Source organism: Aquarana catesbeiana, linkage group LG06, assembly GCF_042186555.1.
Source record: "Aquarana catesbeiana isolate 2022-GZ linkage group LG06, ASM4218655v1, whole genome shotgun sequence".
NCBI lineage: Eukaryota > Metazoa > Chordata > Amphibia > Anura > Ranidae > Aquarana > Aquarana catesbeiana.
Window position 1 is genome coordinate 40444385 of NC_133329.1, and position 27085 is coordinate 40471469.

Genomic DNA, 27085 nt, shown 5'->3' on the forward strand with positions numbered 1-27085 from the left:
CTGCCCCCTTTATCACGGTTTGAAGAAACAATGTATGTGGACTCAACAATCAGTAAAAAAAATTCAGTGTTTTAATACTGGGCGAGCCTGTACAGCAGTTGAAACCAGCTGGAAATAAATTACTCATTGATTTTTGATTCCGCCTACGTTGAGTCTTCAAGCCCCAATGGAGGTTGAGGAATATGGTCCCTGAAATGCATTGACTTTTGTAAATAACTTCTCTTTAGGATAAAAATGACATCTGGACTTGAAGATTAGACTGTAGTGCTTCATTCCTACACTTATTCCCCCTTATGTTGACCCAAGGTTTGCATTATTCGGTGTGCAGAAGATGACAGCCCAGATTCTTCATAGTCAGAAAACCATCATACTAAGCCTCGATGAAGGTGGCGGAGTATAGCCCCTGAAATACATATGATTTCGTACACTTATCTTCTTGATGAAGTTTACATCTAAACGTGAAGATTAGTCTGTGGTGCTTCAACCCTACACTGATTTCCCCCTATGTTGACCCAAGGTTTGCATTATTCGGTGTGCAGAAGAAGACAGCCCAGATTCTTCATAGTCAGAACACCATCATACTAAGCCTCGATGAAGGTGGCGAAGTATAGCCCCTGAAACACATATGATTTCGTACACTTATCTTCTTGATGAAGTTTACATCTAAACGTGAAGATTAGTCTGTGGTGCTTCAATCCTACACTGATTTCCCCCTATGTTGACCCAAGGTTGGCATTGTTCGGCATGCAGAAGTTGATAGCCCAGATTCTTCAGTTATACCACCATCATACTAAGCCCTGATGAAGGGGCGGTGTATAGACCCCAAAACACGTTGGATTTCGTAAACTTATCTTCTTAATGAAAATTACACCTGGACTTAAATATTGCATTGTGGTGTCTCTATCTTAGACTTATTTGACTCAAGGTTGGCATTGTTTGTGTGCAGAAGCTACCAGCCCAATATCCAGATTCTCCATAGTCATGCCACCATCATAGCGTTGGATGATGACAACAATAGAAAATTAACATATAATAAAACTCCAACCTTCCAGCGTCTTTAACCCATGTTTTGGAGTCTTCTGCCAACTTTTGTGGCTGGCCTGGTGTGACCTAACTCCCATGAATGCACACGGCAGATATTTAATCCCAGCACCCACATCATGCCTTACTACTGGAAAATGGTGAGAAAACTCATCTAAAATCCAAATAAATTATGAATTCATAAACCCTGGGTGCGGAATTAGGGATATACACAGCACATGAATTCAGGAATGTAAACATTTTGTTCTTTCTCCATCTCCATCCAGATGAAGGATTTCTATACTTGCTGTTTATTTTGTAAGAACAATACCTTATAGCTGACTATTGCCACAATACTTGCTGATCGCCTACAATTAAGACAATGCGTGTATCTGCCATCAATAACTCGCTTCAACTCATTGCCAAAAAAAGGACAGCGCTTCAAACCGTGAACGTAAAGGGGAACTCCAGTCAAAAGACAATTGAGGTCACTGCTCTGCATGCATGCCTTAACTTTTGTGTGCATCCTGAGCACCTCAACCAGTGCCTGAAACATGTGATTGTGGTAACAGGATCTTGCACGATAATGAAAATAAATAGTAGGAACCGCAGCTTTATTGTGGGCCCATACTAAGTGCTGCTAATTGTGTCTTGGCAAATTCTTCTGTTTGCTAAAGGGAAGCTGTTCTGAAAGAATTATGGAGGCCTCCTATGGTGGCCACCTTCTGAAAATGATAGTATGCCTGGGTCTCTTTCTAAGTCAATGCATTTGTATTACATAGTAGCCTTCCTCAGCTTTGGCTGTAGGGATCTGTATGTGCTCCTACAAGAAGTCTGTAAAAAACCCAACTGGGACAAGCCTTCTACCCACTGATTATGGAGAGCAGGAGTCTAAATCTCATTCAAGGAGGTTAACTTGTAGTTTAGGTGACCTAGTATGGTGACCTAGTTATGGTCTAGCCCAGCCATTCTCAACCAGGGCTCCTCCAGAGGTTGCTAGGGTTTCCATGAGCTGTGACTGATTAACCTTCCATCCGATGGTGCCTACATAGTTCTGGGGACAATTCCACTTAGCAGAGTCAACAGCATAGCACCCATTATCTTTGTAGCTGTCTGTAAGGGTGGCATTCTGACCACCACCGTAAGGGTTGCCTACTTTTAAACCAAACACAAATTCCTTGTATTCCGTACATACTTTGCCAATAAAGCTGATTCTTCCTACTGACCCCATATGTAGGGGACATTCTTCCCACTGACCACCAATGTAAGAAGTATTCTTCCCACTGACCACCAATGTAAGAAGAATTCTTCCCACTGACCACCAATATAAGAAGAATTCTTCCCACTGACCACCAATGTAAACAGCATTCTTCGCACTGACCTCCAACGTAAGGGGTGTTCTTTCCACTGACCGCTAATGTAAGGGACATTCTTCCCACTGACTGCCAATGTAGGGATCATTCTTCCCAAATACCACAAATGTAAGGAATGTTCTTCCCACTGACCACCAATGTAAGGAGCATTATTTCCATTGATCATCAATGTAAGGGACATTGTACCCTCTGACCACCAATGTAAAGAGTGTTCTTCCCATTAGTCACCAACGTTAGGGACATTCTTCCTACTGACCTCTAATGTGAGGAGCATTCTTCCCACTGACCGTCAATGTAAGGGACATTCTTACCACTGACCACCAATGTAAGGAGCATTCTACCCACTGATCACCAATGTAAGGAACATTCTTCCCACTGACCTCCAATGTAAGGAGCATTCTTCCCACTGACCGTCATTGCAAGGGACATTCTTACCACTGACCACCAACGTAAGGAGCATTCTACCCACTGATCACCAATGTAAGGAACATTCTTCTCACTGACCTCCAATGTAAGGAGCATTCTTCCCACTGATCACCAATGTAAGGAACATTCTTCTCACTGACCTCCAATGTAAGGAACATTCTTCCAACTGATCACCAATGTAAGGAACATTCTTCTCACTGACCTCCAATGTAAGGAACATTCTTCCCACTGACCTCCAATGTAAGGAGCATTCTTCCCACTGACCGTCAATGTAAGGGACATTCTTACCACTGACCACCAACGTAAGGAGCATTCTACCCACTGATCACCAATGTAAGGAACATTCTTCTCACTGACCTCCAATGTAAGGAGCATTCTTCCCACTGATCACCAATGTAAGGAACATTCTTCCCACTGACCACCAATGTAAGGAGCATTCTTCCCACTGATCACCAATGTAAGGAACATTCTTCCCACTGATCACCAATGTAAGGAACATTCTTCTCACTGACCTCCAATGTAAGGAGCACTCTTCCCACCGATCACCAATGTAAGGGGAATTTTTTCCATTAATTTGGTTTTGGTAAGAGTCCCCTGAGACCTGATCTATCTTAGGGGTTCTTCTGGGGTAAAAAGGTTGAGAAAACCTGGTCTAGCCTATCTGATCATGGTGGATGAATTTTTAGATGATCCATTCAGGGGTGTGAGTTTTGGAGCACTTCGTTGATTCCTTTGAAATATTGGTTAGAACAGGCTTTCTCAACCAAGGTTTCTTCAGAGGTTGCTAGGGGTTCCTTGAGCAATTTCTACCTCTCGGATAAGTTCCCACTGGTTGATCTTTTTAGCTATCCGTAAGGGGGTAACTTTTACCAATGACCACAAGTGTAAGGAGCATTCTTCCCACTGACCATCACACTAATGTATCTTGAGTTGTATATATAGTACTTTTTAGCAGGGGTTTCCTGAGACCGGAAAGTTATCTAAAGGGTTCCTCTGTTGAAAAGGTTGAGAAAGGCTGGGTTAGAATGTCATATACTAGCAACCCATTTCTGGAAAAGACCTCCCTCTTCATCAAGGCTTAGCTGTATTGGTCCTAACTTTTTCCAAACGAAATTCACTATAAAGCCGGATTTAAAGCTGAAGAGGGCTGATTTGTCACCGTGTCTTTGTGGCAATAAGGACTGAATCCAGCCCTGAAGAAGGGGGAGGCCTTTCCCCCGCAACACGCTGGCTGTATATATGATGTTCTTATCTAATAAACATTTTAAAAGAATCATTGCACTAGATAACTATACTTGGCACTGCTGACCCCACATACAAGACTTGAGAGAATTAGATATTGGGAAGCAATCTCTGAGGCTTCTCAATAACTCTGATATGCCAACAAGCTATTGGCAGAATGCACTCCTCCACAGAAAACACAATACGAGGAGATGGGCAGTGGCACTGGTATCTCTAATATAGAAATATATTGTATTTCCAGCCAGAACTTTCTTTTTTTAAATAGAGCGAGGGAGGGTTTGAACTTTTGCTCTTTGTGGCCTTATAGTAAACATTTTCCCTTTTTTATATCGTGATGAGGAGAAGCCTCCAAAAGGGACACAGGCAACAGTAAACCTCTAATTAGCAGAAAAAGGATGTCTAGAACCTCCATCTGCTAATAATGATCGCTAACTGCTGCTCTCTCTCCTTGTGCAGGGTGGCTGGTCTGGTCTCCGCCCCCCTCCTATAGGAGCCTGCTGGGCCCCTCCCTCAACTCTGCACTATGTACAGCACAGCGATGATGTCATTGCTGCTTTTACACAGTCCTATCTGGGCTTGCCAAGACATTTAGTGCACACAGTGTGGATTTATATCTTTTGTGGCTATGGGCGAATATATTAAAAAAAAGTATTTGTCCCTGGATTTCAGCTTTAAGTCACAACTGGATACTTTTTACAGATGGAATTGAAAATAATGCAAGGTCCAGTTTAAATAAATGGTGACTGATGATTTCCACTGGTGTCACTGTATATATGCAGTGCCTTGAAATAGTATTCATACCCCTTGAAATTTTCCACATTTTGTCATGTTACAACCCAAAACGTAAATGTATTTTATTGGGATTTTATGTGATAGACCAACACAAAGTGGCACAATTGTGAAGTGGAAGGAAAATGATAAATGGTTTTCTACATTTTTTACAAATAAATATGTGAAAAGTGTGGGGTACATTTGTATTCAGCCCCCCGGAGTCAATACTTTGTAGAACCTCCTTTCCCTGCAATTACAGCTGCAAGTCTATTTGGGGATGTCTCTACCAGCTTTGCACATCTAGAGAGTGACATTTTTGCCCATTCTTCTTTGCAAAATATCTCAAGCTCTGTCATATTGGATGGAGAGCGTCTGTGAATAGCAATTTTCAAGTCTTGCCACAGATTCTCAGTTGGATTTAGGTCTGGACTTTGACTGGGTCATTCTAACACACAAATATGCTTTGATGTAAACCATTCCATTGTAGCTCTGGCTGTATGTTTAGAGTCGTTGTCCTGCTGGAAGGTGAACCTCTGACCCAGTCTCAAGTCTTTTGCAGACTCTAACAGGTTTTCTTCTAAGATTGCCCTGTATTTCGCTCCATCCATTTTCCTATCAACTCTGACCAGCTTCCCTGTCCCTGCTGAAGAAAAGCATCCCTATAACATGATGCTGCCACCACCATGTTTCACAGTGGGGATGGTGCGTTCAGGGCGACGTGCAGTGTTAGTTTTCCACCACACATAGAGTTTTGCTTTTGGTCTCATCTGACCTGAGCACCTTCTTCCACATGTTTGCTGTCTCCCTCACATGGCTTTTCGCAAACTGAAAATGGGACTTCTTATGTATTTCTTTCCACAATGGCTTTCTTCTTGCCACTCTTCCATAAAGACCAGATTTGTGGAGAGCACGACTAATAGTTGTCCTGTGGACAGATTCTCCCACCTGAGCTGTGGATCTCTGCAGCTCCTCCAGAGTTACCATGGGCCTTTTGGCTGCTTCTCTGATTAATGCTCTCCTTGCTCGGCCCGTCAGTTTAGGTAGACGGCCATGTCTTGGTAGGTTTGCAGTTGTGTCATACTCTTTCCATTCTCGGATGATGGATTGAACAGTGCTCCGTGAGATGTTCAAAGCTTGGGATATTTTTTTATGACCTAACCCTGCTTTAAACTTCTCCACAACTTTATCCCTGACGTGTCTGGTGTGTTCCTTGGCCTTCATGAATCTGTTTGTTCACTATGGTTCTCTAACAAACCTCTGAAGGCTTTACAGAACAGCTGTATTTATACTGAGATTAAATTACACACACAGGTAGACTCTATTTACTAATTCGCTGACTTCTGAAGGCAATTGGTTCCACAAGATTTTAGTTAGGAGTGACAGAGTAAAGGGGGCTGAATACAAATGCATGCCACACTTTTCAGATATTTATTTTTTTTAAATAAAAAAAAAAAACATTTGCCACTTTGTGTTGGTCTATCACATAAAACCCCAAATTAAATACATTTAGGTTTTTGGCTGTAACATGGCAAAATGTAGAAAATTTCAAGGGGTATGAATACTTTTTCAAGGCACTGTGTGTATATGTATATATATATATATATATATATATATATATATATATATATATATATATATATATATATATATATATCGGTATATGAGATGTGTATATAGAGAGGAAATGTTTTTGCCTGGAGTTCTGCCTAGAAGGCCGCTCCTACCCAAAGTCCAACCTCATCTTATATCTCTCATAAATATATCATGATGAGGATACCCCACAGTGGTCTGTGTCTCTGCCCATCCTACAAGGCCAAAACAAAAACATAGGAACTTTTTCACAGCTGGGCTTTTTGATTCTTTTTTTTTTTTATTCTCTAGCAATCATGGGCAGCCCATTGGCAGGGACAGCCAGACAACCCAGGAAATGGCCTTGAGGATATCTCCCTGAGAGCTCTAAAAGCCACAAACTGAGCTTAACTATTTTGGGTTGGAAAAGCCATTTGGCGTTAGTCTTCCCCCCTACATGCCGTACTCTGTTTCCCCCTCTTTCAGTGCATATCAAGATTTCTAGCATCCAAAAATGTGTAAAAATATAACTGTGAAAAAAAAAAGCAACGAAAGTAGACCTCTGTCAATATACGACTTTATGTAACCACCAACTCTCCACATGACCGCCATCTTGTTCCAGGTTCATGTTGTGGAAGCAGCGTGTTCTCTTGTACAAAAGTATATATATATATGTATATATATTTATCTAGATTTCTGTGTTTTTTTGGGGGGGGAAAAAATAGAGGAATGGCAGAGACTGTATGAAGATTTGCTGTTCTGCAAGCACCAACGTGCACTAGATATCTTAATGGCCACCCAGCCTTAAGTCTTCCCCTTCCTGCAAATTCTCATTTAAAGCAAAAAAGAAAAAAAAATTGGTGGTCCAGAAGCAGTGAGAGTGGTGCAGGCAGGTGGCAGAAAGGAAAATTCTAGCGGACACTTAAAATAGAAATGGTTTAAATTCTTTTTTTTTTTTTTTTTTGTGTGTATATATATATATATATATATATATATATATATATATATATATATATATTTACCTTTTTCATTTTTTTTCTGCTTTTGTCCTTTTTTTTTTTTTCCTCCAAATATAATGAAATATATTGCACTCTTGTTGCATCCCACTAACTACATGGGGCGGGTAATTATCACAGTAAACTAGCAGAGAGCCATCCGTCCCTTGCAGCGGAGCGCCGGATGTCTTGTGACTGGCGAAATTCGCTTTCTTAGTCTGTGCTCATCGAAGGCTCCAATAAAAAAAATGTTGTCTACCCTGAATGTTGTGTCGTAATGCATCTTATGTCGTAACGTCTACAGTTTCTACCGATGGTCATCTGTGTCTTTCCCATTTGCATCAGCTGAATCCAACAGTATCTATCTGGTCATTGGCCATCCAGTTGGCTCAGCTGAATCCAACAGTATCTATCAATAATCATCGGCCATCCCGTTGGGTCAGCTGAATCCTACAGTATCTATCGATGGTCATTGGTGTCCATTCCATTGGGTCTACTGAATGCTACAGTCATCCTTGTCCATCCTGTTGGGTCAGCTGAATCCTACAGTATTTGTCGATGGTATGGTCATCCTTGTCCATCCCGTTGGGTCAGCTGAATTCTACTATATCTTTCGATGGTATGGTCATCCTTGTCCATCCTGTTGGGTCAGCTGAATCCTACAGTATCTATTAATGGCCATCCTTGTCTTTCTTGTTGAGTCAGCTGAATCCTACAGTGTCTATGGATGGTAATCCTTTTCCATACTGTTGGTCAGTTGAATCCTTCACTATCTATCAATGCTCATCCTTCTCCATCCCATTGGGTCAGCTGAATCCTACAGTATCTACCGATGACCATCAGTGTCCATCCCATTGAGTCTACTGAATACAGCATCTCGAATATCTTTCTAAGACCATCGGTCTTTATACGTGTAGATCGGTCAGACGTCAAGCAGAAACGTTTTAAAAAAGGCAAAGAAAGTGTAAAATATACTGTCTCTTCACGTTTGTTTTCCTGGTGTTTTTAGGGTAAGCACTGGAGAAATACCTCCAGGTTTGGTGGCATAAGTCTGCTTGGACTTCATGGTGGGTTGTCTGGGCTGATAGCTGCTTGACCGTACAATGGGCTTATCAAGAGTTCTCCACCACTTGGTGGGGCAGAGTGACGGATGAGCCATTGATGAAGGAGCCTTGTTTGTCTCGTCCTTTCAGGAAAAACGTGAGCAGCTCGCCTTTGCCTTTCACGTAAATCGGACCCCTCCTCACGAATCGGAAACCGTACTCCTTGAGGATGTCGTGTGTATCTTCAACAACCTGCAAGTAAGTAGAACACGAAAAGTTAGAATCAGAGTTGTATCTATAGATCATGGGGCCACACAGCAAAATTTTAATTGGGCACCCCAGTGATTTCTCTCTGTGGAAATTGGCAGTGCCAACTGTAATTATATTGTTGTTGATCTTTATCAAGAACAGGCAGCATTACAACCTGAGGCAGATTGCACTGGGTCAGGGGTGTCAAGCTCAATTTCATTGCATCAGCATTATGGTTGCCCTCAAAGGGCCAGTTGTATCTGCAAGACTAGATGTCAAGAGCACCCCACCCCCCTTACATCAGATGTCAAGAGCCCTCCCTCCACTCTCCTAAGTCAAGATACCCCCACCCTCCCTTACATCATAGTGCATCCTGAAGAAGAAGGTGGGGAGGAGCTGGGAAGCAGAACGTGCAGGGTCTGGAGGATGACCAGAGGAGGGCTGGAGTCAGCTGCCGAAGTCTGCAGAATGCTGAGACCAGGGGAGGCGGAGACGAGGGGGTGCTGCGCATAGGATCTGTAGGAGGAGTTCTGGAGAGAAGTCCTTCTCTCTGCTGCCGACTGCTGAGACAAGGTGGGGGCGGAGACGAAGGGGGTTCCACAGCTGCAGGAGAGGTGCGAGGGCCACATAAAAAAACGGCCTGGCGGGCCAGAATCGGCCCGTGGGCCTTGTGTTTGACATATGTGCATTAGGCATACAGGGTAATACTGGCTAGTAGCTGTAGGAAGTTCTGAGGGCAATACATTTACACTGCTAACACAACAAACAAATGATGCTTACTACACAAAGAAAAGGGGATCTTTGACTAGAGATGATCCCGAGGACTCCTCCTGTGCGTCTGATGTCAGCTCTTCTAGACTGGAGACTACACAGGGGGTACAGGGCCAATGTTAACAGCAAACTTTCGAACTCTTAATCATACAGTACTGGATTGGGGCTATCTTCACATATTGTGTTTAATTTGCCTCAAAAGCCCCTGTAACGGTTCCCACTACTACCCTTAGGCCCCTTAGCAGCCACATGGTCTAATAAGGCTATGGTTACGCCATTGGTTAGAATACATAACTAATGGTAGAGCAGAAGAAGTACTTTGATTTGTTTTATTTGGGTAGTCTCCACAATGTAAAATAACTGGAAAGTCCAGTCAGAAGATGCAATGTAATTTATACAGCAGGCAGAGCGCTCTTTCAGTCGATCTGTGGGTAAAACAATATTTCACCTATATAGCAACATCCTTATATTCTATGCTTAACCACATCCAGTCCAGGCCAATTCTGACACTTCTCTCCGACATCTAAAAATCTGCATTTTTTTTTTTTGCTTGAAAATTACTTAGAACTCCCAAACCTTATATATATTTTTTTTTTAAGCAGAGGTCATAGAGATTAAAATGGAGGGTGTTGCGTATTTTTATATTGCACGATATTTGCATTTGTTTAAACACAATTTTAATGGAAAAAATACACTTTAATGAATTTTAATGCACAAAAACACAATATAATGCCCAATTGTTTGCTAAAATATAAAAGATGATGTTATGCCAAGTAAATAGATACCAAACATGCCATTCTTTAAAATTACGTACACCCGTGGAACGGTACATAAAAATCTCCCAAGGTAAAGCGTTAAAAGCCATTACAGGTCGGGTTTAGAGTTACAAAGGAGGTCTGGTGCTAGAATTATTTCTCTCCATCTGACGTTCATGACAATATCTCACATGTGTGGTGTGATCGCTGTTTTACATATGTGTATAGGACTGACGTTCGTGTTCACCTTTATGCATGAGCACAGGGGGGGGACAGGGGCGTTTCAAATTTTTTAAAATGATTTATTTTATTTAAAAGATTTTTTTCACACTGTACTTTATTATGTATTTATTTTTTTAAACGTTATTGCCATCACAAGGCATAAACATCACTTATGATAGCATGGGCAAGTCCTTTTTATGGAGAGATCTGGGTCTAGTAGACTTCTCCTTTGGCCTCTAAAGCAGCCAATCAGACACAGACAAGTCTAATTGGGTGCTTGACTGGCCAGTAACAAGCCAGTAAACAAAGAACTGAAACCGGAAGTGATTAAATCCTCGTTACTTCCAATTTCTGACATCATAGAAGAGGAGCCGGGACTACTTCCATTCCTGACACTCTTCTCACTAAATGCAATGGAGGTGGTCGCATCCTTACAAGGCTCCCTAATCGGGAGCACCCGGTAAATGTGTGTGTGGGGGGGGGGGGGGGCTTCCACCGCCTGTAAAAGTGATGAAGTGGCTGCTTTGCCGCTCCGATGATTTTTACTTTGTAGGGATACGCCAGGTGAAAAAAATTATATCCTGATGCAGCAATGACCAAGATATCACTGCTCCCATCCAAGGATGTATATGTCTGTACAGCAGACAGGAAGCGGTTAAAGTTTACCTAAACCCAAGAACAAAAATGTAATATATTGCAGGTTTCCAGTCCTTTGCAGTGCTGATTACATGAGTAGTTTCTTTCTTTCTTTCTTTCTTTTTTTTTCAGAACATTTTCTGCAAGTACAGAAAATATCTGTTGATCCTGCCAGAAATGCAGTGCCCTTGTCACTCCCTGTGAACTGAACTGATATTCCAAACAATGTTTTAAGCCTTCCCTGTTTTTCTGTGAACTACAGAACACCAGGCCTGGACTAGCCATAGGGCACACTGGCATTTGCCCGGTGGCCCGAAGCAGCATGTCCTGGTAGGAGCGGCCTGTTTGTGGCCGGACGGTATGTCGGGAGGTGGCTGCGGTCCAGATGGGCCTGATGCGGGCCGCAGTTGCCGTTCGCCTCCCACTGTTTGGCCATGCCTATGTCTCCTCTCCTGGCTCTCCCGATCCGCCGGCAGTGTCGCGCTGCTGGAGGTGGGACTGTGCAGGGGACATGGAGAGTGGGGGGAGGCACTGTGGTGGGGGGGCTGTGATTGCTGGGGGGCACCGTGTTTTAGGGGCTGCACTGTTGGGGGTAGGGGCACGTTAATCATTGTGGTGCCCCTTTGTAGTGTGGTCCCCTTTGTGGCATAGTGCCTCTTTGCGTTGCAGTGTGGGGGACCCAGCCACTGGAGAAATTGGCTGCTTGGCCTGGAATGCCCGGGCCTGTTTTTCTCCCAGTCCGGGTCTGCAGAACACCTTACCCCCACGTTATGCAGAGGAAAAGGTATTTGTAGTTCCAATCAGGGGTTGTCTTACTGTATCACCAGTTAAATGAAACCAACCAATCCAGTCACCACAACTAAGAACTGGTAAGGTGCAAAATATTACAATTTTGTTTTTAGGTTTGGATATACTTTAAATAGACCCTTTAATAAGTCACAAGTCTATGAGGAAAAATGTAAGGCCATTCCATTCTGCTTTAAATGTGGACCATGTTGTAAACCAAACTATTTTGCACTCCCGGCCATCTACAACCTAAACTGTTATGTACAGTTTTGCCATCCTATCTATCAGTACTGCAAGTACCTGAGGTTAGATGCAGTAGCAAGCCAGGTGAATACCGACCAAAGCTGAGAGCTTTGTCCAGGTGGTGCCATTGACTGGCTAGCTTTTCCAGAATGTCATCTAATCACATAACCCATGTGACCAGCAACAGCGGCTGTTTTTAGGCCAGTATAGGATGGTATGGCTGTGCTTATAACACAAGTTTCCCAAATCATCCCTCAAGACAATGAGTTTGAACCCACTCATTGTCTCAGCTGGGTCCTGCTCAGTAGGTCTGTCATGACATTTTCCTTTCCTCTGATGTGGGGTTACTAATTGGAGTTAGTCAAACAAAAGGCTTTTCTCATGGAAGAGGAAATGCCCAAGATTTCAGTCCTGGCAAGGTGGAGACCAAATATTGACACACACTCAATGAGGAAAGCTATGCCCATTATAGGCAGCAGGATGTCAAGGATCCTTGGAGTTGTCTGAGCTCAAGCTCATTGAACTAGTGTTTAAAAATTGGAATGGGCTCAAATAAAGCTTAGACAAGCCACTCCAGATAACCATTGAGGTTAAGCACCAACTGAGATAGTGAATGAAGGTAGACCACCTCAGTCAAGGGAGGCTGTGGTGTTACCCTACTCAGGAGTGTCCAAGATTTTAGTCCTGGCAAGGTGAGCCTAATGTTGACACATTCTCAATAAGGAAAGCTATGTCCATTATGGGCAGCATGACATCAATGATCCCTGGGGTGGTCTGGGCTCAAGCTCATTTTAGACCATCCCAGGAACTAATATTTGAAAACTGTAATGTGTTAAAACAGAGCTTAGACAAGCAACTCCAGAAAACTGACTGAGATGGTGGATGAAGGTGGACCACCTGAGTCAATGGAGGCTGTGGTGTTACCCTACTCAGGAGGAAGTGTCCAAGATTTCAGTTCTGGCAAGGTGGGCCTAATATTGACATGCTCTCAATAAGAAAAGCTATGGCCAGCATGACATCAATGATCCCTGGAGTGGTCTGGGCTAAAGCTCATTTTAGACGACCCCAGGAACTAGCATTTAAAAATTGGAATGGGCTCAAGCAGAGCTTAGACAAGCCACTCCAGATAACCAAGGAGCTACAGCACTAACTGAGATGGTGGATGAAAGTAGACCACCTCAGTTAATGGAGGCTGTGGTGTTACCCTACTCAGGAGGAAGTGTCCAAGATTTCAGTCCTGGCAAGGTGGGGGCCCAATGTAGACACACTCTCAATAAGGAAAGCGATCTCCATTATGGGCAACATGACATCAACAATCCCTGGAGTGGTCTGGGCTCAAGCTCATTTTAGACAGACCACCCTGGGAACTAATATTTGAAGATTGGAATGGGATCAAACAGAGCTTAGACAAGCAAATCCAGATAACTGACTGAGATTGTAGATGAAGGTAGACCACCTCAGTCAAGGGAGGCTGTGGTGTTACCCTACGCAGGAGGAAGTGTCCAAGATTTCAGTTCTGACAAGGTGGGCCTAATGTTGGCATGCTCTCAATAAGGAAAGCTATGTCCACTATGGCCAGAATGACATCAACCATACTTGGAGTGGTCTGGGCTCAAGCTCATTTTAGACCACCTCGGGAACCAAGGAGATGCAGCACTGACTGAGATGGTGGATGAAGCTAGACCACCTCAGTCAATGGAGGCTGTGGTGTTATCCTACTCAGGAGATAGTGTCCAAGATTTCAGACCTGGCAAAGTGGGCCTAATGTTGACACACTCTACATAGGGAAAGCTATGTCCATTATGGGCAGCATTACATGAACAATCCCTGGAGTGGTCTGGACTCAAGCTCATTTTAGATCACCCCAGGAACTAGTATCTGAAGACTGGAATGGGCTGAAACAGAGCTTAGACAAGCAACTCCAGATAACTGACTGAAATGGTGGATGAAGGTAGACCACCTCAGTCAATGGAGGCTGTGGTGTTACCCTACCCAGGAGGAAGTGCCCAAGATTTCAGTCCTGGCAGGGTAGGTCTAATGTTGATACACTTCCAATAGGGAAAGCTACTATATGTCCATGAAGGGCAGCACGGCATCAATGATCCCTGGAGTGGTCTGGGATCAAGCTCATTGCTTGATCCCAGACCACCTCAGGGCTTAGTCTTTCAAAATTGGAACATTACGAGAGTTTCGTATCCAAATTGCCAAGAGGGGACCAAGTCCAAGACTGTTTGAAAAATAGTCAAGTTAATTACAAGTTAATTATTAGCACATGGTTGGAAGAAATATTGGCCTCTATCTCAGCTAACAAGATCACAGGAAAATGAAATGCTTCTGAGACCTCCTGAGCAGGAACCAACTTGGACGAAAAGAACAGGTTCAAACTTTTTTATCTGCCCTATTTTTTAAATACACATGGTTGTTGGATTATGTTTCTACATATTGTGACACAATAAAGTTTTTGTAGGTTCAACTGTTTGTTCTTGAGCGGACCATCTTTTTTTGGGGGGATCTCCTCTTGACCCCTTCCTTCCCTTTCAAACTCGTCCTAGAGGATTAATGGAAAAAGAGTCGTCAGGTAATATTTAAAGGTTTTCTTGGCTGCTCCCCCTGTAGATAGCTGAAAGGGATGTACAATAGCCCACCTTTGTATCATGGTTTATTTCCACTTAAATAATTACCAACTTGTACTGTAAGACTTTGATAATGTAACAACATTATCTGTACGACTAATCCGCTTATTGTGTATATCAGCATTTGAATGAAACCCAAATTTGGCTATTACAATTATCCAGGCATCAATTTGCAATATGAGGGGAGTAGTCCTTCATCGATGTGTTTCACAGTCTACGAGGATTGGGAAAGGCTAACATTTCAATGACCTTCCAAATACCACAATGGGGGGGGCAACCCAGTCAATGGTGAGGGCATTCGGGGGAACACAACAAGTTTCTGTCCTGGAAGCTGGAAGTTCCATTCCAAACATGAGCATCTTTGCTGGAACCTGATGGCATGGACATTGTCATTATAGTGCATTTTGGGCTGTCGATTAATAGAGGCTGGAGTTAGAAATGCTATTTGCTTCCTGATACCAAAGACACCCTTAATGCTGCTTGGACTGTTTATAAAATGGTTCTAGCCATACCTGTATATTTCCCATGACTCCGGTGGATTCCATTCTGCTGGCCACATTCACTGTATTCCCCCAAATGTCATAATGTGGCTTGCGAGCTCCGATCACACCAGCCAAGACTCCCCCTTTGTTCAGTCCTGCCATAAGAAAAATTAGATTTTTGGGGTTTTTTTTGTGTGTAGATCTTTAAGTATTTATTCTGCCCTGCACTGGTCACATTCAACAAAACAGCAATGCTTCCAAATACTTTCAAGTAGAGCTACAAGTGCACCTACAGTGCTGCACAGACCTATGTCTTTCTATAGAGTCAAGTTTTATGATTACTGAGAATATAGCCAGTGCAATTTAGCTTCATCACTCACATCAGCTTCCAATACTAAAATGTTGTGTCCGTGAAGAGATAACAGAGTATACTATATGGTGACCTGGGACTGGTCTCAGAGAAAACCCAGGGGACCCATTATTTGTTGGAACAAAACTAACACCTAATGGGACGTTTTATTCTGGTTGCCCAGGTCAACGCTGACTCTTAATATTTAAAACAAATGTGCCAGTAGTTAGGTATTAGAGCACTACTAGGATATGTCATTGAGGTCAGGGATCTTTGCAGGCCACCCAAGTTCCTCAAACTCATTAAACCATGTCTTTATGGATCTGGCTTTGTCCACAAGGGCAGCACAATCATGCTGGAACAAAAGATGATCTTCTCCAAACTATTACCACAAGGTTGGAAGAGCACCATGGTCTACAATATGTCTTTGTATACTGATCTCCCGCAGCCCCTTTGCAGCCACTTTCTGTCCACAGAGACTTAAGCGATGGCTGCATGGCAGTTCTGGGGACAAGTTTTTTGATGTACATCATGCCTAAGTAATGTGCATTTAAATGACCACTTGTAGTCTCCATTGGAAGCCCAGGTGACAGGGTGACAATTGGGAGAGAGGGCTGCAGCGTTGTCACCCTATAGCAGGAAGTGCCTGAGCAAGGTGGGATCACCCAATATGATTTTAATAAAAGCTGCAGATTTTAAAATATTGAAAGGTTGATTCAGGGAATATCTGATTGCCTCCTGGGAGATCAGGAAGGGTTTTTTTTTCCCCTGCTGGAGCAAATTGGATTATGCATTGCTGTTTTTTTTTTGCTTTCCTCTGGATTAGCTGTGGGTATAGGATTGTGTATATAGGATTGTATAATTTTTTTTGTTCCTTTTATTGGTTGAACTAGATGGACTTGTGTCTTTTTTCAACTAGACTAGCTATGTAAATTTGAAAATTATTTTTTAAACTACTTAAAAAAGAAAAATCTTATATTACATTTTTAGTGATTGGGGTTAGAGCTACTTTAAGCTCATGTAAAGACACATCTCCAGGAATATTAACACAAGACGCTTGACTGAAAGTACACCAATCAGCATAAATATGGGACCTGACATACTGTACCTTGACATACTGTGCCTTGGCATGGAAGCATGTCATAATCTAAAATGGCCACAAGATGGCAACAGTTTGTAAAAAAAAAAAAAAAACCTCTAGAGCAGAGCCGAAGTTGTACCTATAGGTAACCTATAATAAGGCTTACCTATAGGTACTGTAAATATCTCCTAAACGTCAGCCATTTAGGAGAGATTTACCTTGTAGTGCACCAATAATGTAATCGGCGCATGCACTGTAAAGAAGCGGCCCTCCGTGCAAGTGCCCCGGAAGGAAGAGGGGTGAAGATGGATGCGGCCACCAGCGGGGACAGCACGGGCTTCCATTGCAGGCAAGTGGCACATAATGGGTTAGTATGCGATGAATACTAGCCCATTATACTTTTACTTTGCAGAGGAAAAAAGAGGAAGTAAATCCCATCAGGGTTTACTCCCTCTTTAACCAGGGTGCCTCGCAGTTCACAGAATGAGGCAGAATAGGAAATATGCAGTGCAAAGAATGAGGTAGTGTGGAATAGAGAATGTAGAGCACAGTGTAAAGAATAAGGCGATATGAAATAGGGAATGTGCAGCACATTCCTGGGGTGTGGAATAAGAAATGTACAAAGCAGCACAGTGTACAGAATGATGGGGTGTGGAATAAGAAATGTACAAAGCAGCACAGGGTACAGAATGATGGGGTGTGGAAAAGAGAATGTACAAAGCAGCACAGTGTACAGAATGATGAGGTGTGGAAAAGAGAATGTACAGTGCAGTGTACAGAATGATGAGGTGTGGAATAGGGTTTGTACAAAGCAACACAGTGTACAGGGTGATGGGGTATGAAATTGGGACCATAAAGTGTAATTTCTTTTTTTTTTTTTTTTTGCTGGTAAATTGGCTGGGAATACATTTTGTTTGCTCTGCGATGTTTTTAAGCTAAAGAATACCCTGTGATCCTGCCAAAAATTCAATGATGTTTTAAATCAGTCAGACCTGACTGGTAGACTGAATGCATTGAGAGGGATGTTCAAGCGCAATCACTGTGCAGCACTACTAAGCAGGAAGCAGAACCTTCATTTGTAACAATCAGTATGGCTGCCCCGGGTATGAATAGGCCGTAACATGTTTTTTTTTATAAACATTGGCACCCACTGGTAAAATTATTTCTAATGTAACTTTGCTGTGTATATCTAAAACAAATATATTAAGTACTCACCAATCCTCAGCATGAAGTTGTTGAACGACTGGTAATTAATATTCATCAATGTCACCTTCATGGCCAAGGCGAAGTCCGCCAGGTCTGCCAGGTGCTGCCAGGTGCTGCCAGCGCTCTTTATCCGAGATTTCCTCCTTCTGCAAAAGCAAATGAAATGGAGGTTTCATGTTAGAGATCCCTACATCGCACCCCCCCCCCCCCCCCCCCCACTGAGTATCATGATCCCAGTCAGGGGGTAAAGAAGGATTAACATACTCCACCTACTGTGTCCATCGGGTTTGCCAAAGTCAAGGAACTCATGGTAATGGAGGACTTTAATGCCTCTTTAAAAAATACAGGAGGAAAATTTCAAAACAACTACTACTTACTCCTATGAGGCTCTTCAAACCCAATTCATCTGGACAGTGGCATAGGGTGGGTTGCCAGTGCCCAGGGGGAAGGCAAATATTGCACCCCCTAACCCATGGTGGTGATACATAGTAGGAAAATCTGTGTCTTAACTGAGGTCCCCTGCATGCCTTGCTTTCTCATCTACTTGTAGTGGTGCCTCCTGTGGCCCTCTGCCACCCCTGGAGAGACTGTAAGCCGTTGCCTAGCTGGTTGCACCCTAACACAGGGTGGCCCTTGACCCTGTTTAAGTGTGATCTAGGGTGAGAAGGTGCTGAATACAAGTCCAGTCTTTAGTGTCCTCCTGTAGTCAGGGTACTGGGTGACAATGTGGTAGATCTGGAGTCTGGGGTGGCCTCAGGAAGATCCAGGGTATATACCAATATCCTTATCTCAAAGGTAACCAACGTACATGGTGGCAGCCAGTTGCCAGGTATTTGCATACTGCACTCTTATCCTCTGCACTATGCTCCTTTCCAGCTCTGCTCCTGGATGGCTCTGACTCCTAGACATGTTACTCCATTTGACGCCACTCACTGTGTACAAGCAGTAGTAAAAACACACCAATGGGAAGTGACATCAGCTCCCCAATGGAGCCCTCAAAGGATGCTTTTTATTTTTTATTTATTATTACTGCTTTTTTTTCTTTTTTCGCGCCCCTAAGAATTTTGGGTACCAAGACAACAACCCCTATGGCCCCACTGAATCTGAGCACAATCATATACCTTCTGAATCATTAATGAACCGATACCACGTTCAGGATATGGTGTCAGGAAAGGTCAGCATCTGCTGGACATGTGGGCCCCCAGCCCTTTCTTCCTACCCACCCGGCCTCCCCTTCTACCTAACCCTCAACCCCTTTTTCTCTGCTCACACTACACAACAATATACTGTATGTATATATCCCACAAAGGAGCCCTTACACCCATAACACCCTCATAGATATCTGATACTACCTTCTAGCTTTCCCATTCCATTTCTTAAACATCGTTCTGAGCAATACAGGGTGGATGAGTTACCCACCACTGTTTTCACCCTATTCGTCCGTTGCTATCCTCTGTTTTCCACACTGAGTGTAATGCCGCATACACACGGTCGGATTTTCCGACAGGAAATGTTGGATGTGAGCTACTTTCCGACTGTGTGTATGCTCCATCGAACATTTGCTGTCGGACTTTCCGCCAACAAATGTTTGCTAGCAGGTTCTCAAATTTTCCGCCAACAAATCTTTGTTGTCGGAAAGTGTCCGATTGTGTGTACACAAGTCTGTCGCACAAAAGTTCACGCATGTTCGGAATCAAGCAGAAGGAGCCGCACTGGCTATTGAACTTCCTTTTTCTTGGCTCGTCGTACATCTTGTACGTCACCGCGTTCACACGTTCGGAATTGTTGGCCAACATTTGTGTGACCGTGTGTATGCAAGACAAGCTTGAGCCAACAACCTTTGAACAAAAATTCACGGTTTTGTTGGCGGAAAGTCCGATCGTGTGTACAGGGCATTGGCATTAATATTTCTTTACCCACTGTTGCATTAAAACTGTTGACTTGGTGTTACTTTTGATATTGTTTGATAATTGATGAAATGTGTGTGTAATGGTTTTATTTCAAGTATTCTTGAAACCCTTATAATTTAAAGAAAAACGGCTAGGCTTCCTTAGTTCCCTGCAAAGCTGCCCATACAAATTACATTCTTATTGTACAATTTTTGTACAGTCTCCTTTAGGTTACCTATGTAATATGATGATCTACCTAATCAATCTAGTCAATTTATAGGCAATGAGATAGGCCTTACACTACAACGTAGTTGGTAGATCTAATGGAGATTTTACAATCAGATCTAACATACGCAATCAGCTTCCTGCTCTAGATCAATAGAACATCTTTAGTTTTAACCAGCATGGCAAAGCAAATGGGAGGAGGGGAAGAGGTTCCAAGGCCACTCTTGGTTTCATCTGCAAGATTTTGGAGGGTGTCTGTGTAAATTTGTGCCCATTCAGTCAGAAGAACTTTTGTGAGGTCAGGCATTCCAATTCATCCCAAAGGTGTTCAGTAGGGTTGAGGTCAGGGCTCTGTGTAAGCCACTCCACACCAAACTGGTCAAACTATGTCTTTATGGAGCTAGCTTTGTACACAGGAGCCCAGTCATAGGTCTTCCCCAAACTGTTTCCACAAGGTTGGAAGAGAACTATTGTCTCCAATGTCCGCTAATGCTTTAACCTTACCATTGTCCTTCACTGGAAACACCTGAACCCTATCATCTGGAGGCCATCAATCATCTGGAAGTCATCTGTTGGCCACATAGGTAGGTGTGATGGTTAGGTATCCACAAACCTTTGCCAATATAGTGTATGTCATTATAATGCAGTAAAAAAACTAGGTGTACCATTGTTCAGCTGTCTTTAAAACCAACCTTTATGGTGTTGTTGAATCCATTTTGATTGGGGTCTGGAGTGACGCCGGATGCAGCCATGTAGGTGCTACCAATGGTCTTGATCTTGGTGATACAGCGAAACTGCGGCTCATCCAACAGCTGGAAACAAAGAGATTCCAAAAAATGATCTGCTTTCACAAGGAATGAATACTTTGCCAATATTACTGCACAAAAAGATTTTCCTGCAACTGGAAAAGTGATCGTACCGCATCAAAATCTGAGATGATCTCATTGAGGAATCTCAGACACTCGATACCGCCATTGTTGATGCTCTCCTCGGTGTAAAAGTCAGAGAAGTTTGGGATGGAAGCAAACATTACCCCGATCTCATCGTACGACTGGCTGTACAACTCCTGGAAGATATGCAGTGAAAATTCGATCAACTAAGTCCCTGTGTTTACATATAAGACATTTTAAAAATTGACAAAAAAATTTGGAGAAAGTAGTTGAGGGGGGGCAATCTTTTTTTTTTAAAACAACTTATTTTTATATTTTGCAGGTTTTCCCATTTAGTGGAAGATTAGAAGGCTGCATTACATCACTGATCCCCCGCTCCTCTACCTCTAGTGCTCTGGGTTATGGGCAAAAGCCCAATGGATGTTCTAAGTCAGGGGTCTCCAAACTTTCTAAGCAAAGTGCCAGTCTTTTAGGCTTTAGCGGGGACAGACTGTAGCCATTGGGAGTAGAAAATGACCCGGGTGTCAGTGCCCCATCATTGGTTTTATGCCAATGGAAGGAATAGTTCCCCATTGTTGATATCAATGAGAAGAATAGTGCCCGTTTCATAGTGTGTTCATTGGTTTCTGTTGTTGAAATAGAGCTTCAAGGACCAGATAAAGTCTAGCAAAGGGCCAAATCCGGCCCCCAGGCCGCAGTTTGGAGACCACAGTTCTAAGTCACTCTAGCTGGAGCTTACACAGGGTTTAGGAACCTACAAACGCCCAACCCACCATGACAGTACTTGGGCAAACACCTAGTGCTGCATCATGAAAGGAAAGAGGCAGAATCACATGTTCCAACTTAGCAGAAAAACGGGGCATTTCGAATCGCTCCAAGTAACAGAGCAACAGGGAGTGAACGAAAGACAAGTATAAGTATCAGAAGTGGTGCCCTGTATAGCCAAAGTACACTTGTGTTTTCCGGGACCTCAATATATCTGCTGCAGATGATCATCTGAAAAGCTGAATTTAATATGCTATAGATTATGATTGGGGCTCTTAGAGAACTATAAATTTGCACCCAAAATGTAAAAAATAGGATTTTTATAACAGCTTACCTGTAAAATCCCTTTCTTTGAAGTACATCACGGGACACAGAGCCATAGTAGTTACTATGTGGGTTATAGGCCACCTTCAGTTGATGGACACTGGCACAACCTAAGACAGGAAGTCCACTCCCTATATAACCCCTCCCACTACTGGGAGTACCACAGTTTTTGTAGCAAAGCAATACACGTGTATACCAGAAAGAAGGGGGGGGACCTCTGTGTCCCGTGATGTACTTCAAAGAAAAAGATTTTACAGGTAAGCTGTTATAAAAATCCTATTTTCTTATCGTACATCACGGGACACAGAGCCGAAGTAGTTACTATGTGGGATGTCCCATAGCAATGCCAACTGAAGGGAGGGAGACACAAGTAGGGCATCATGAGACCAGAGGACTTATACTGCTGCCTGCAGCACACTGTGCCCAAAGGCGATATCCTCATGACCCTTTACATCTACTTGATAGAATCTGGTAAATGTATGGACTGAAGACCAAGTTGCGGCCCTGCAGATTCGAGCCATGGAGGCTTGGTGATGCACTGCCCAAGAAGTACTAACAGCCCTGGGGGGAGTGTGCTTTAATATGAAAATGTGGAACTTTTCTGCTTTAAACCATAAGCTTGAACAATAACTTGTCAAATCCATTTAGAAATAGTAGATTTCGATGCTGCCTGTCCTCTTTTAGGACCTTCAGGCAACACAAACAAAACATCTGTTTTGAGCAGTCACCTTCAAAGAGATTTTGACTGCTCTCACCACATCAAGAGAATGTAGTGACTTTTCTTCCGCAGAACGGGGTTCTGGGAAAAATTAAGGTAGAACAATATCCTGGTTTAAATGAAAACCTGACACTACCTTCGGTAGAAAATTAGGATGAGGACGCAATACAACCTTATCCTTGTGAATAATTAAATATGGCTCTTTACAAGAAAGAGCAGCCAACTCTGATACCCTTCTTGCAGAAGATATCAGAAAATCTAGTTTCCTTGTCAAAAGGACCAAGGGAATATGTCGTATTGGCTCAAAAGGCTGTTTCTGTAATGCTGACAGGACTAAATTCAAGTCCCAAGGGTTCAGGGGTGACCTAACCGGAGGATTAAGCCACATTACCCCCTGAATTAAGCTATGAACCAAAGAGTGTGAAGCAAGTGGTCACTGAAATAATACCGATAAGGCCGAAACCTGGCCCTTGATAGTACTCACGACCAGCTTTATTTCTAATCCCATCTGTAGAAAGTCAAGGATTCTGCCTATGACATACTTCCTGGGGTGCCAACCCCTGGATTCACACCAGGAGACATATGCCTTCCAGACTCTATAATATATGACTCTGAAGGCCGGGTTCCTTGCATTAACCAGAGTAGACACTACTGAACCTGACAGCCCACTCTTCTTCAGAATGTGGGTCTCAATAGCCAAACCGTTAAATTTAGCGTTTGTAAAGCAGGATTGAATACTGGACCTTGCGAGAGAAGGTCTGGCCGTGGTGGTAGGGTCCATGGGTCCCCTACCGCCATCTTTACGATCTCTGCATACCAAGATCTCCTGGGCCACAAGAATCACCGACTTCCCTTCCTGCTTGATCCTGCGAAGAAGTCCTGGACGCAGGCAGAATAGGAGGGAATGCGTAACTCAGTGATAATCGATTCCACGGGAATAGCAAGGCATATGTTCCGCATGCTACCGGATCCTTTGTTCTTGACACAAAGTTGTCTATTTCTTTGTTGAACCTGGACGCAAACAGATCTACATCTGGGATCCCCCATTCTTGACATATTGACAGGAAGATATCGGGGTGAAGGAACCATTCTCCTGGGAACAACTGCTGGCGATTCAAGTAGTCCGCCTGCCAATTTTCTATTCCTAGAATGAAGACTGCCGATAGGCAAAGCACATTGTTTTCTGCCCAAGATAGGATATGATTCACCTCTCTCTGGGCCGCACAACTTCTTGTGCCCCCTTGGAGATTGACATGGGCCATTGCTGTGGCTTTGCCCGGTTGAATCCTGGCAGGACAATTCCGTAAACTGAACGTTCAGGCCCTCAGGACCAAGTGCTCTGCCTGAATTTCTAGAATGTTAATGGGCAAGGCCATTTCTGATCTGGGCCACTTCTCTTGGACAGTTGCCTCTTCCAGGACTGCTGCCTAACCCAAAAAAGGTTGGCATATGTTGTTATCACTTCCCAGGTAACTGAAGGAAGGATTTTCCCCTTTGCAGATTTTTGGTTATTAACCATAAACTGAGGCTTCGGCATACCTTTGGAGTCAGACACATTGGGAAATCTAGAGCTTGAACCCTTTTGTTCCAAGCCGATAGGATACTGTTTTGCAGCAGTCTCGAATGAAACTGAGCATAAGGAACGGCCTCGAATGAAGCCACCATCTTTCCCAACAACCTCATGCAAAGCTGAATAAAAGAATTCATCTTGCATAGACTACCTGAATCAGTTCCTTTATGGCGCTGATCTTTGCCTGGGGCAAGAATACCCTTTTCTCGGTGTATCTATGATCAGACCCAAGTATTTTTAGCCTTCTTCATGGTTTTAAGGAAGGTTTCTTCTAGGTTGAGAATCCAACCTAGGTATTCCAGATAGTTGAATGTGGTGACCATACATGGGACAAAGCGGGCTACCGACTGGTCTATCAAGAACAGATCGTCTAGGTAAACTATAATCGTTATACCTTTGGCCCTTAATCTGGTTAGAGGAGGGGCCAGAACATTTGTAAACACTCAAGGTGCAGTAGCTAGACCGAAAAGCAGAGCTACACACTGAAAATGAAGATTTTCTACCTTGAATAGTAGATATTACTGGTGAGCGAGGAAATAGGCACAGGAGGTGTGCATCTTTGATGTTGATTGACGCCAGAAGTTCTTCTCCTTGTAGGATGTAAACAACTTCATGGATTGTCTCCATGCGAAAAAAGAGCGGTTATATTCAGGAATCGAATTCGATTTTTGAGATCCAGAATGTCCATTTGGTTTTGGCACCGTGAAAAAAGGTTTGAACCAAACCCCAACCCCTGCTCTTACATGGGGACCACCATGATCACTTTTTGCCAAAAGATGGTCCAATGCTTGAAAGAAAGACTTCTTTTTCTCTGGATCCTTAGGAACGTTTGATCTGAGAAAACAAGGGGACGGGAACTCTTAGAACTCCAGTTTTTACCCTGGAGCTATTGCGGAATCCCCCATCTGTCCCGACACTCTTCCTGCCAGATCCTTGAGAACTGCAGAAGTATTCCCCCTACTCGAGCGAGCGGGGGCACCTCCTCATAAGGAGGCTTTAGTATTTTGTAGGTTTCCTCCCCCAAGACCTCTTTTGTCCCTGGGGTTGACCCTGAGAATTACCTTTTGAACTTGACGGCGGAGGCTGTCGTGACTGTCTGGAGGCTGATGCCCCTGGCACAGGAGAAGGAGCTTGTTAAAATGAAATACGTTTACTCCTTTTCTTAAATGGCAAAGGGGTACTTTCCACTAGAATTTCTTTGGATGTATTACCCAAATCATCCCCAAACAGCCGTTTTACCGCAAAAAGGAAGACTAGCCAAGAGCTTCTTACATGGAGCTTAGCGAAGGGCGCAAGGCCTGAAGGATAGAATCTCTCATAGCAACTATTGCAAACATAAAGCTGCTAGTAGCTTACCAGGTCCTGGGCCTGCTGAACAGGATAACTTTGAGCACCTGTTTAAACTGGTCTCTCAACGATTAACCAATTAATGTCAGCGCAGCGTGAGACACTCAATCTGCCAAAGAAAAAAGTGTTTGTTTTTTTCTAATAGGAATTCCAACTTTGTATCCGTTGGATACCTAAGCATTTGAGCATTGTCTGCCGGACAAGTCAAACTTTTATTCACAGAGGATATAGCAGCGTTAATTGCTGGTATACCCCACTTTTAGTGATTTTTTTCCTCCATAGGATAAAGTGTGAAAAAAACTTTTTAGGAGCAAAAAAATGCTAATCTGGGTGAACCACTCAGATACAAAAAGCTTTTCCAGCAATGAATGGACAGGAAAGGCATGCACAGCTTGAGGAGGCTTTAGCGAAACCAAACACTCAGTTAAGGGTACATAAATGTGGAGCAGACCATTCAGCAAGAAATTGCACCATCAATCTGACAGATTGTGAAAGCTGATCCCCCCGCATTTGACACCTCAGAAGAGGAGTCATCAGCCTCACCACGATCCCCTGAGGGAATTCATCTTCTCCCACCCCCAGTTCCAAAGTTTGAGGGTCCTGGGTAATGGAAGAGAACCTGTCGTATTTTGTCCCACACCGGGAAGCGATGAAAGCCGCTAACCTTGAGGAGGAGACCTGTAACAAGCCGCCATGCAGGGGCGGTTAAAAAATGGAGCACCATCGCCGATCGTTTTTGGCTTCCACCTTGCAGGAAGAGGGGGAAAGCTTTGTCCAGGTGGGGGGTGTTTCGTGGAAGAAATCTCCCCCAATCTTACTGGGGGTCTGAGCTGCTCGCCGGAGGGAAGCCTGCTGCTTCTGTGACAAGCGTGATGTTTGAGGAAAGCATGACAAGGTACGTGCTCTATACAGGCCCCAGTGGTGACTCTTATGCCCCGTACACACGGTCGGATTTCCCAACGAAAAATGTTCGATGGGAGCTTGTTGTCGGAAAATCCGACCATGTGTAGGCTCCATCGGACATTTTCCATCGGAATTTCCGTCACACAAAATTTGAGATCTGGATCTCAAATTTTACGACAACAAAATCCATTGTCGTGAATTCCGATCGTGTGTACACAATTCCGACGCACAAAGTTCCACTCATGCTCGGAATCAAGCAGAAGAGCTGCACTGGCTATTGAACTTAACTTTTCTGGGCTCGTCCTACGTGTTGTATGTCACCGCGTTCTTGACGCTCAGAATTTCCGACAAGATTTGTGTGACCGTGTGTATGCAAGACAAGTTTGAGCCAACATCCGTCGGAAAAAATCCATGGATTTTGTTGTCGGAATGTCCGATCGTGTGTACGGGGCATAAAGCATGACAACATTTACTTTTTTAAAGAAGACATTTCATAAGAAAATTAAAAAATTCTTTAGAAACTTCCACTTAGCTTTCCCGTGCAGGGTATTCTGTGGTAAAAACCAACAGACCCAATCTTCACCTCTCACGGTGGGCTCTGT

At 43.4% G+C, this 27085-nt stretch overlaps 1 pseudogene; it reads right to left on the reverse strand.

Annotated features, from left to right (window-relative positions):
* Positions 1–7374: 7374 nt before the first annotated feature.
* LOC141148340 (adenylate cyclase type 3-like) overlaps positions 7375–27085 on the reverse strand; it is a 56920-nt pseudogene continuing 37209 nt past the window's right edge.